The following is a 12,803-nucleotide window of genomic DNA, read 5'->3' as shown; positions in this document are numbered from 1 at the left end:
TCTCTGTGACATAAATACTGGAAAGCAAGGCAACTACCAGGAGCTTGGCTAAATTCCGTTTACCGTCGCGCTGGTGACCGTGGTGGCCTCACATCGGGCTGAAGCTTATCCTTCTCGGGGGGAGACCTTGGACATCCATCCACGGTCTGCTCTCCTCACCACGACTTCCTGTGGACATCCTTGCCTAGCCCCCCTACCCCCGCACCTCCTGTGTGAGAGCAAGTGCCTCATCCTGTTCTTGTCAAGGACACAGGCTGAGATCAGCTGCGGAAAGGCTGGAAAACATGGTGTCTGGGGACCTGTTCTTCAAGACTTCCTGCCGCGCCTTTCCTTCTCTACGTGCACCTTTGCTGCGCTCATCAAGTCCGTGGGAAGGCACCTGGTACTGCCGGGCAATCACTCATGGAGAGGACCTTGAGAGGCTGGGGAGTGAACCCCCAGGTGTGCAGGGCGCGGGTGACGGCGTGCACCTGAGTGCCGTCCTCAGTTGATGCCAGCTTTCCTGCATCTTCCCCGATACTGAGGACTGAATCCCCATCGTGACCCTAAAACCAGGACGTCCTCACAAGCCCAGCTTGGCTCCAGGGCAAGATTTGGAAGTTCTCTGTCCCCAGTGCCCTCCGTCCCTCTGTGGCTACCGCTTCGTCGCCTCCGAAACGTTTTCAGCCGCGAATGGGGAGAGACGTGGAGAGGACCGGAGGCCGGCTCACTTCACGCTGTCACGTTCCAGCAAAAACTCCAACTTTAAACCAAGCCAGCGTTATGAAAATATGTTTGTCAAAGTAGAAGCATATAAGATTTTAACAGCTTGTTAGCCTAAGTTTTAAATTTTAAATATTAACTCTGTAGTGTGCTTCTTTGTCTGTATTTGTGCCTTGAGCCCTGCAAACGCCAGAAACAGACCTGCCTCTCTTTTTCCTTCCCTCGCTAACTCTGCGGATATGTTGTCTCAGGCCCCCTCACAGGAGGAAGGGGACCGAAAGCGCTAGCTCTTCCCAGCCCAGTCCTGCATCCGCATCTGCCTGTACCTCCTGCACGGGGCAGTCACTGATGGACCCAAGCCCTAGCAGAGACAGCTTGGGAGAGAGAATGATGCGATCGATATATTTAACCCTCGTGGGAAACCGAAGAAAAAGATCCCATCGGTGGGGTTAAGAACAGAAAGCCTCAGCTGCGGGAAACCAGGGCACGCCGAGCAGTGATGCCCCAGACGCAGCCGAGGGCTTACTCCGTGGGAAGAGTCACCCGGTCGGAGGAGCCCACGGAACTCACATTCGTTGTCCCATCACCCACCTCAGAGGGGCTTCATCACGGTGACTTGAAGATGAGGAAACGGAGGCACCACTGGGTCAGGGACGACAGCATGTGAATTGTATCTCAATTTTCAAAAAGTCAAATATCAACGTTTGGCCAGGACCTGTGCATAACTTGCAGGGCCCAGTACAGAATGAAAATGTGCGGCCCCTTGTTCAGATACTACGAGGAACTTGAAGGTGGTGACAGCAGACCCCTAAACCGAGCCCGGGGTCCTTCTGAGCCTCTGAGGCCACGCAGGCCACACTCCGTGAAGCCAGCCTGGCCTCGGGTTCCCGTCCCGAGTCCGGTGTGTGAACGCCTCCAGCAGGTCAGTGACTCTCAAGCTGGGGACCCAAATTCCTGGGTCCCTCTGACAAAATGTTTCATGTCTTGAGGCTTTTTCATTTACTGTCATCACTCAAGTTCGAGAAACCCTGGGCCATCTCTCCTCTTATCAAAAATCAGTCCCTCCACGCTGGGGGCGTGTGTGTAGAAGAGCCAGGTTTTGCGCGGGCCCGCAGCCTATGTAACTTGGGGGCCCTCTTTAAGAAAAAGAACACAAAATTACAAATCGAAACTAAGCCTTGAAAGGGCCGCAGGCAGGGAGGAGCCCTGAGGCTGGAGCTTCCCGCCCCCGTGGCCCATCTCCTCTCCTCCACCACTTGAGGGCTATGTCCCTTCGCTCATGCCTGTCCCGTCCCGTGTCCTTAATCCCACCCGGCTATCACCGTTCCCGCACTCTTCTTCTCTCTCCAGGTGCCCTCCTCGAGCCAAACTTCTTGGAAGGGTTAAGTCTTCACCGCGGACTGCCCCTCCATCTGCCGCCATCTCCCTCCCTTCCTGCGCCGACAAGTGGCCTCGTCGGGTTCAGCGCTGAATCCGGCCCCATGTACCTGGGACCTGTGGACTCTGTCGGTGCTTCTCCGTTGGACTCTCCGGCTAGTTGTCAGCGCTGGGAACGCTCTTTCTCAGGCTCCTCCCTTGGTTCTGTGGCACCACGACTCCCCTGTGTCCCTCTTAGGTCTCTGTTCCTTTGCTAACCTTTGCGGGCCCTTGTCTTTATGGCGCATGAACTAACTGGCCCACCGGGGCCCCGTGCTCCAGCCCTCTTCTCTTTTTCTCTACACCATCTCCCTAACCCCATGTACCTCTTATGTGCTCAAAATTTTCTCCCTAGTCTAGTCCAAACCTCTCCTCTGAGCTCTGGCCTCAGAGCTGCCAGCTTGACACCTCCTTTAGGAGGGGCTATCTCAGTATGTCCAACACCGGGCTTGGGATTCCCTTCCCACCCCTCCCCTGGTTTAACTCATCCCAGTAACAGCACTTCCATGTAACCGGCTGCTCAAGTCAGAAATGTGGGAGTCATCCTTGATTCATCAGTAAATCCTACAGATCCATCCCCCATCACCGCCAAAAACCAGACCGCAAATGTATTTATTATCCATTTTCCATGCTGACACCCTCGCCGTCATGATAACTAGTCCATCGTTTCTAAATTCCAGCGAGAGCCTCATCACTGGTCAGCTCCCTTCCCCCATTGCTCCCTCTCAGATCTGCTTTTCTTTTTCTCTCTGTCCACACCGCACAGCTTGCGGGATCTCAGTTCCCCAACCAGGGATTGAACCCGGACCACAGCCGTGAACGCGCCGAATCCTAACCACTAGACCACTAGGGAAGTCCCTCAAATCTGTTTTTCGTAAACAGCAAGAGCAGCAGTGTCCACAGAAATAGAACAGGACCGCGTGTGTAAACAAAATTCTTCCAGTAGCCACTTTAAAACAAAACAAAACAAAACTGGTGAAATTAATTTTAATCATACATTCTATTAACCTAATATATTCAAAATATCATTTCAATGTGTCATCAGTATAAACATTACTAATGAGACACTTTACATTTTTAATGTCACTTTAAATACACCAAGCCATGTATACCGTACACTTACAGTACACTTCAGCTCTGCCGTGCCGTATTTCAAGTGCTCAGTGGCCACGTGTGGCTGGTAGCTGTCATACCCATACAAGAGTCAGGGTGAGTTTTTAACGAGCGAGTTGGATTAGGTCATCACCCGCTTAGTAACTCCTCAGCGGCGGCACGGTGCACGGAGACCTGCAAGGGGACGCACGGTCTGGCCTCGTCTTGCCAACATCCCCAACATCCTCAAGGCCTTCTTCGTGTCGTTGGCTTTGCCCCAGCTGCCTCGGCCTCCTGTCAGCTCTGAGAACACACCAGATCTCCGTGTCCGCGTGTGCCGTGGCTGACTCTTCCTCACCCTCAAATTTCAGCTTAAATACTTTTCTCCTCAGACGGGCCTTCCTTGCCCGTATCGAAGAGGGTCCATCTCCGTTATCATCCGTCGCAGTATTCTCCCTGTTACCTTCATAGTGCTTCTTCCAGTTTGTAACTGTATGTTTACTAGTCAGTTTATTGTGTGTCTCCCCCAGGAGACCGTGAATTTCATGGAGGCGGGAGTTATCTCCAGCGCCGTATGAGATCCTGGCTCTAGTTGGCACTCAGTAAATGAATATCTGAGCACCCTCTCTCCCCTCTCTAAGGGAACTAGCAAACAGATTTATTTCAGTAATGCTGTGCATCAAATTACAATAAATGCACAATGAGTAAATGCATCATGGCCGGCAGAGCTTCCTGCCTATTAAACAAGGAAGGTTTGACTATAGGCAAAATTAGATTTGGTTTATCTTTGAAGAGATCTTAATTATTCACTCTGCAAACAAGGCAGTTTCCTTGAAAAACTAAGGGGAGCGGTGCCTCTAGGTGTCCCAGATCTCAGTCAAATGGCTCCATGAAAGTGAAGCTGTTACTCTGTGAGCCAGAGCCAGGGACTTCAAAGTCTGGGTGGCTCTGGGGAGATGGGAGATGGTGGATCTCCTTGATGCCAGCCAGAGGGATTCGTCACCGGTTCATTCATTCAGCAGATGTCTGTGAGCCTGTGAACACCTTTACAGCAGGCACTGTGCTAGGCTCTGGGGCTACAGCGCTCAACCAAACAGACGAAAATCCCTGCCTACATTCTAGTGAGGGGAGACAGATGCTAATTAAGAAACTAAGTATGCTGTTATTTCTGGCAAGAAAAATAAAGTCAGGAATGGGGGTGAGGAGCACAGGGCTTATAGTGTTAGGCAGGATGACCAGAAAACACCTCCCTGAGACGGTGACATTTGCATAAAGATCTGAAGGAGGTGAGGGACTGGCCCGTGGGGCCGTCTGAGGTGAGAGGGCTCCTGGGGCTAAGGGGACAGTGAGGAGGCCAGCGTGGCTGGAGGAGAGTGAAGAGCAGGGAGAGGAGCTGGAGTGAGGTCACAGGCTTTGGGATGGGCGGGCGCATCGCGGGGAACCAGATGTCGGCCGCTGTGAAGACTCGGGTTCTCTCTCTGGGCGAGGTGGCAGGTCAGCGGAGGGCTGTGAGCCCAGGAGTGACACGGTGCTGACTTGCGTTTCAAAAGGATCCTCCCACACGTGTGCGGAATGAGAATGCACGAAGCAAGAAAGAAAAGGGGAGAGCTAGCAGGCCTTCACTTGGCACCCAAGCAACAACGCTGGAAACCGCCTCTTCAGAAGTGTGGCTCCGGATTCACCTTCTCCGTGTGCTATAGGCCGGGGCGCCCGCGCACGGGGCCTGGGCTGTGCTCCGGGAGGGCAGGCAGGACGCTGGAGCTCGCGTGACAAGAGCAGCTGATCGCTGGTGAGGCTGCAGGAGGTCCTGGAGCAGCTTCTTTGTCGCTGGGAAGCTGACCCTCCTGGGTGCGGTCACACAGTGATGGCCGTGGCCCGGGAGGTTTGGGGAAACCGGCTACGTCTACCGTCGGCCTCTCTCAGCCTGGACAATCTTTGAGAGAGGCGCGTCTCTTTTGAACTTGCACAGATGAGAGGGGGCAGAGGGGAGAACTAACATTTCTCATTGGTGCAGCGTGCAGACTGTGTCAGAATGTGTTGCTGAATCTATTTTGCTCCAACCGTGAGAAAGCAAGACTTACCGTAAACAGAAGATGTAATTGTGGGGTTGAGAATTTAAGGAGCTCCAAAATGGCTCCTCTAGATAAATTTATCTCTGCTAATCGTTGTTTACCTCTGCTGCATTCTTTTACTTTTTCTGTTTTTTATTTGAATGGAAACGCGCTTTTTCCTGGTCTCAAAAAATAAGACATGGACATGGTTAAAAAGTCAAGCGGTACAAAAGGGTAAACAATGCTAAGAAATGATATTGACATGTAGAGTCCCAATTATACAAACATGTAAAGTCTTCTTAAATTCATCTATATATTTGACCCTATCCCCCCAAAAATGCCATCAGAACTTTTCTAGAACTAGACAAGGCAATGCTAAAGTAAATGCTGAAAGGTAAGCGTGCAAAAATTGTGATAAAATTCTGAAAAGGAAAAATAACGGTAAGATTAGCCCTAGAAGATTGAAATATATTATAAAATTACCATAATTAAAAGTTTGCCAGTGGCACAGGAATTGACAGATTAGTGGTATAAAATAGTATCCAGAAATAGACCCAAATATACATGAGAAATGTGTATAAGAAAAAGGTAGAGGGCTTCCCTGGTGGCTCAGTGGTTAAGAATCCACCTGCCAAGGCAGGGGACACAGGTTCGATCGCTGGTCTGGGAAGATCCCACATGCCATGGAGCAACAATGCCCGTGGGCCACAACTACTGAGCCCACGCGCCACAGCTACTGAAGCCCACACGCCTAGAGCCCATGCTCCGCAGCAAAAGAGGCCACCACAATGAGAAGCCCACGCACCGCAACAAAGAGTAGCCCCCGCTCGCTGCAACTAGAGAAACCCCGCGCACAGCAACAAAGACCCAACGCAGCCAAAAATAAAATAAATAAATTAAAAAAAAAGAAAAAGGTAGAATGTCAAGATTTTTTGGGGAAAATTATTAATAAATGGAGTTGAAACATTTAACTTACTATCTAGAAAAAAAAATTAGATCCCTACCTCATTCCTAATACCAAAACAAATTCCAGATGGATCAAATATTTGGATGTTAAAAATAAAACCATAAAAGTAAAACAGTTGGAGAATTTAAGGAAATAATCTTGGATGATGTTAGGGGCTGAATTGTGTTCCCTCAAAATTCATATGTTGAAGTCCTAACCCCCAGTATCTCAGAATGTGACTGCCTTTGGAGATAGGGAAGGTAGTTAAATTTAAAATAAGGTCATAGCAGTGGGCCCTAATCCGATATGACTGGTGTCCATGTAAGAAGAGATTAGGACACAGACAGGCACAGAGAGAAGACACAGGGAGAAGACAGCTGTCTAAAGCCAAGGAGAGAGGCCTCAGAAGAAACCAACCCTGACGACACCTTGATTTGGACCTCCAGCCTCCAGAACTGAGAGGAAATAAATTTCTGTTGTTTAAGCCACCCTGTCTGTGGTACTCTGTTATGGCAGGTTTGCAAACTCATACAGGTGACTAAAATCTTTCTGAGCAAGATATGAAATTCAGAAGTCATAGAAGAAATGATAAATTTGACTACATAATAATTTAAAATTTCTGCACAGAAATAAAAACAAATGACAACAATTAAAAGCCCCCCAAAATTAAAAAGACAGCACACCAGGAAAAAATATGACACCCAAAGGGCTAATTTCCTTAATTAAAAAAAAAAAGAGCCCTTGATTATCAGACCTTCCTTCCCGCCCTCCTTCCCTCCTTCCCTCCTTCCTTCCCTCCCTCCCTCCCTCCTTTCTTTCTTTCTCTTTCTCTTTCTTTCAATAAAAGCTGAAAATCCAAAAATGTATACGGTACTTCCTGGTGGTTTCCCGTTGAATACTAATTTCAGTTGTAAGCGCAGTACCGTCCGACACTGCATGGGGCTCCTAGCTGAGGACCTGTAGTCTAGACGCCCGCCACAGGGAGCCTTGCCTTAAGCAGGTCTGCTCAAAGTGGGCCTGCGTCCTTTTAAGCTCTCACTGCCATTGAGAGATGCAGAATTAGGGTTTCTTCCTAGTCATCCAGAATCACACACAAGCAGACTCACACACGCACACACACGACTAATATTAACTCTCCAGTACGGTGCTCTCCGGAGCAGCCTTACAGAAGAAACCATTTCCCCATAAACAACATGATGCTTTCTGACCCAAGTGGGAATAGCCTTAGAGTTTTGGTGCAGAGCTGTGGCAGCCACTTCCTTTGTCCTCACCTTACAAGAGGCCCATCTGCCTGGGAATCATCTTCCACAGAGCTGTCGTTGATTGATGGCTACACTGAGAGCCTGAAGAGGCTTAAAAAAACCCTTCTGTGTGCTTTAAGCCAAATCACATTCCCAGGCAGACATCTCCAGAAGGGAAAGAGGAAACGGGAGGATTTATGATACCCGGGAACCCCCTCCCATGAGCAAGTGTGAGGTGAGGGTAGGGACAGTGCGCTGTCTGCAAGCGTGGGGAGGATGGGCTGGAAAACTTCACACTTCACGCTGTTAACTGTGGTTAATCTCGGGTAATGAGATTTGCAATGGTTTTGCTTTTCTTCTATTTAATTTTCTAAATTTTCCACAGTGAAATTGTATTGCTTTTCTAGACAAGAGAAAGAACAATAAATGTTATAAAAACCATTTTGTATGTTAATCTTATCTTCCTAACTAGACCATATAAACTCCCTGAAAGAGAGGTCACATATTTTTCTTTTCCTTCTTCTTCTTCTTCTCCTTCTTCTCTTTCTCTCTCTCTCTTTTTAAAAAATTTTTTTAAATTTATTTATTTTATTTATTTATTTTTGGCTGCGTTGGGTCTTTGTTGCTGCACGTGGGCTTTCTCTAGTTATGGCGAGTGGGGGCTACTCTTCGTTGCAGTGTGCGGGCTCATTGCAGTGGCTTCTCTTGTAGTGGAGCACGGGCTCTTGGTGAGCGGGCTTCAGTAGTTGTGGCACGTGGGCTCAGTAGTTCTGGCTCATGGGCTCTAGAGCACAGGCTCAGTAGTTGTGGTGCATGGGCTTAGTTGCTCCGCGGCATGTGGGATCTTCCTGGACCAGGGCTCGAACCCGTGTCCCCTGCGTTGGCAGGCAGATTCTTAACCACTGTGCCACCAGGGAAATCCTTTTTTTTTTAAAGATTTTTTTTTTTTATGTGGACCATTTGTAAAGTCTTTATTGAATTTGTTACAATATTGCTTCTGTTTTATGTTTTGGTTTTTTGGCCACGAGGCATGTGGGATCTTAGCTCCCGGACCAGGGATCAAACCCGTACCCGCTGCATTGGAAGGCGAAGTCTTAACCACTGGACCACCAGGTAAGTCCCTCTCTCTCTCTTTTTGATATCCTTTCCCATACCTTGGCTCAGGGCTCATGGTGTGTGCTTTATAAACTCTTGCCGACAGTCATTAATTTGGAGTGTTTCCCAGACTAAAGTCACCTGGGCAGGAAAAACCTTGCCTGGGTCAGAATGACCCTGTGGAGCCGCCTGGAAAGTAGAATCTGTGGGTTGGACATGTGTTACCCTCTCCTGATCTCATAGGCACGTTCATCATCCCCATTGGGCACCCAGCCTCATGATGCTGTATTCCAGGGCTCGGTTACTTGGTGCTTTTTTTTAAAATGAATTTATTTTTTTTGGCTGTGTTGGGTCTTTATTGCTGCGCGCGGGCTTTCTCTAGTTGAGGCAAGCGGGGGCTACTCTTTGTTGCGGTGCGCGGGCTTCTCATTGTGGTGGCTTCTCTTGTTGCAGAGCACGGGCTCTAGGCGTGCAGGCTTCAGTAGTTGTGGTGTGTGGGCTCAGTAGTTGTGGCGCACGGGCTTAGTTGCTCCACGGCATGTGGGATCTTCCCCGACCAGGGCTCGAACCTGTGTCCCCTGCATTGGCAGGTGGATTCTTAACCACTGTGCCACCAGGGAAGTCCCTTGGTGCTGTTTTAAACTTTAGATGGTACTTACTGGTTGACAAGAGGGTTGCCACTCACAGGTTTATTACTGGTTAGTGTAAATATCATCCATCAACTTGAATGCTATTTTATGCAAGAAGTCTTCTCTGATTTCCTCACCTAGAAGTAATCTTTCCTTCCTCTAAATTTCACCATGCATGATTTCTACCATCATAGCATCCATCACTTTCTAAATTTGTATTAAGTTATTTACACACACATCTTGTCTCCCCTCCCAAACCATGTGTTTCCTGAATCAGGATCCTGATTGTTTTTACACAGACAATCCTATTTAAACCTCACAACTACCCACCACCCCATGACATAGGTGCTTTATCTCTACTTTACAAGTGAAAAACCTGAGGACCCAAGAGGTTAACAATATCTAGTATAGTAGATTAATATCTAGTATCTAGTAGAGTAGATCTTTAATAGGTCACGCTGCTCCTAAGTGATGGAGCCTGGATTCACACTCAAGCAGTCTGACCCGAGTCCATGCTGTTTGTTCCTGGGCCTCAGCGTCCCCCAACCATGCTTCCTGCACATGGTAGGCAGTAACAGTGCAGTAAATACTTGTTAAATGAGTTCATTAATCCGTTATACAACAAGAAGGTTGGTCAGCTGGTAGGAGATCCTCCCAGTTTCTGATGCCTCCTCCGACCTACAGCATTAGGACAGTTTAGACTGTAAAGGATTTAGGAGTAAAATTAGGGGTTATTGAAGGGCTATATCTGCCTCCAGACCACGTTTGACCAATACGGACATAAGTTGCATTAGAATTAGCCTAGGACGCTGCTTCACAATCATACGGAAACCTAGCTAAGACTGATAACTTCCTAAAGAGGAGAGGTTACACATCTTAAAGAACTAAATTATGTAACTCTTTGAACCTTGTTGTTGTGTGTGTTTGGAGGGTGGGGTAAGGGCATATATATTGTATGTGTAATATACGTACACACATATATATATACGTATATACACACACACACACATATATTATATATCTTCCAGGTTTATTGTGAGGTTTAATGAGATAATGTGAAGTGCCCAGCACAGTGCTTGGTGCACAGTAGGAACTCCATACGTGTAAGCACCGCCCTCCACTCCACCCTCGTTTCCCACTTTGCAGCTAAGCCGAAAGAAGGCACAAAGCCAGAGGAAAGATGAATGGATGACAGCTGGCAATAAGAGACATGTTGGTCAAATTCCACAAGAGAAATTGGCTGTGAATCAGAGGTGGCAAAGTCCACTTCCAAGACTCCAAAGAGCAGCTTTTATTCTTGCAAGAAAAGTTAGTCAGGAGAGGGACAAGTGAGAGGTCTCCTGGAAGAAGGAGGAGGTAGTTATTCGCAGCAGAGCGTGAAATTGGTTCTTGGGAGGCCTTCCCTGTAATAAGTGACTATTTTGCTGGGCAGGATTGGATTAGCTCAGGGGTATTTAGCAATCTATATATCTCGCTGGGTCCTCGGCACTTTACTGAGGAATAGGAAGATTAATTGCAGGCACCTGTCTGCTCATCCCATGTAATATAACCAACACTGGAAGGTTCCTCTCGTTGCAGAAACTGCTCAGTCTCCCGCCTCTGTGAAGTTTGCCCATCTGTCTGGAAAAAGGCAGTTCAGGCCATGTTTTTCCCAAGCAATAGAAAAAACCAGTCTCAACAAAGCGAGAAGTTTGTCCTAAGAAGCTGGAAGTTTACTTAAGAGGTATTTCAAGAACCTATGTCTTCGGTAAGTCTCCCCTGAAACAGACTCCTAGATGGAGACATGCATACAGGGTGTTGGGGTTATTTTGTTTTTTGTGTGTGTTTTTTGGAGGTGGAGTATATTCTTAGGAATGACACGTGTACGGCAGTAAGGGAAGCAGAATTGGGCAGAGGGAGAAGGTGAACTTCGATGCTGTGGCACCAGGGGCCTCAGCTGAGCCCGTGGAGGCTGGATAACGGTGCAGAGTTGTCCCCAATAAAACGAGGTGTGGCCTCACATCCCCAGTGACCAGCCATTTGATGCTGGTGGCCCCAGGGAGGGGTGGAACCTTGGCCAAGGCAGCTCCCTCGCCAAGGGCCCTTCAGAGGGAGCTCAGCTGTGAACCACCAACAGCCAACACTGCAGCTGCTATAACCTGCTCTAACCTGCCGTGCAGCTGTGAGCCACATTCAGAGTTCAAAATCTAGGGAAAATGTTGAACTGCCATGATGTCAGACACGACAGACAGATTTCAGACGGACAACTGTCCTAGATTTCATCTAGGAGCTGAGATTTGGGAAGGGGAGGAGAAAGGGCCATCGTGTGATTGGCAGTTTTCTGCAGTGGAGATGGGCCAGAGCCAGGCCTAGATGGCCTGATACAAGCCAGCTATGTCTGTGGCTTGACGGAGAAGTCTGTGTTTTTCTTCTCGACTGCAGAAATTAAGGAAGTAGAATAACTGGACTGCTGCACCTGGAAACTTAACCCCATAGCCCAGAATCAGAGCAGGTACTCTATGCATGTCTTTTTGCATTGAATAGCATTTCACTGGTTTGGCGTTTCTGACTGAGGGATCCATTGGCTGTCTTTGCAGAAAGTGGGGGAATTTTTCTTGGAGTATACCTGCACCAGTATGTCCACCTTGATTTAATCGTATGGGGGTAGACAAGTCTTGTTCATAAAGTGTGTCAAGCTCGAGGAAGAAAAGGTAAGAAGATGAGTTTATTAGACCTTGGAAAACAAAACAAACAAAACACCACAACTGAGCAAGCAACCTCATCCACCTGTGGTTCCCTCCGTGGCTGACACTTTACATTCCCATAGCATTTTCCTTGTATATCTCACTTAGCATCTATCTTTTGTTAAAGGGCTTCTTGATTTTGTTTGTTTTTAAAGCTGCTGTTCTATCAGGTTGTAAATGCCTGGAGAGGAGGATCTCCAGACATCCTGCCTTGTTTTCTTCACAGTCAGGGATGATATTCAAGATAGTTAACACCCAGTACAGAACAGGAACCAACCAAATCAAATGGACACTGGTCTTGGCAATTTGTACAGCCACACTGGTGTATACAGCTGAGTATGTTTTCTGCACATAGAAGGCTTCCAATAAACGACTGTTGGATTGAATTTCATTGGTTTGGTGTCCTGGCCCTGGCATCTAATGGCTTTCTTTCAGAATTCAGGCTACTTTTTCTTGCCAAGATAGGACCATAACCATTTTTCCTCCTTGATTTAATCCTGCAAGAGTCTTTGAGTAATTGTGAAGAACTTTGTGAGTTCTTCAAACCTGCATTGTCCAATATGGTAGACACTAGCCACATATATAAGGTTGCTAGATAAAATATAGGACACCCAGTTAAATTTGAATTTCAGATAAATAAAGAATAAATTTGTAGTGTAAATGTGTCCCATGCAATATTTGGGATATACTTAAACTACAAAATTATCTGTTGCTTATCTGAAATTAATAATTAACTGAGCAGCCTATATTTTCATTTGCTAAATCTGGTAACCCTACACACGTGGCTATCTAAACTTAAATTAATTGAAATGTAATAAAAAATTTAAAATTTATTTTCTCAGCCTCACTGGCCACATTTCAAGAGCTCTGTAGCCACATATGTGGCTAATGGTTCCCATCTTGAACAG

The 12,803-nt window shown here is 47.4% G+C and overlaps 1 long non-coding RNA gene across 1 annotated transcript; it reads left to right on the top strand.

Moving 5' to 3' along the window:
* Window positions 1-8,522: 8,522 nt before the first annotated feature.
* On the top strand, window positions 8,523-12,281 carry LOC118902284. Its single transcript, XR_005021542.1, has 3 exons — window positions 8,523-8,561; window positions 10,751-10,919; window positions 11,749-12,281. It is a non-coding gene; the product is annotated as an uncharacterized LOC118902284 (long non-coding RNA).
* The last annotated feature ends 522 nt before the right edge of the window (window positions 12,282-12,803 follow it).

This window comes from Balaenoptera musculus, chromosome 10 (genome assembly GCF_009873245.2).
Source record: "Balaenoptera musculus isolate JJ_BM4_2016_0621 chromosome 10, mBalMus1.pri.v3, whole genome shotgun sequence".
NCBI lineage: Eukaryota > Metazoa > Chordata > Mammalia > Artiodactyla > Balaenopteridae > Balaenoptera > Balaenoptera musculus.
Note: the sequence above shows the minus strand (reverse complement) of the source record. Positions and strands in the feature narration are given on the sequence as shown.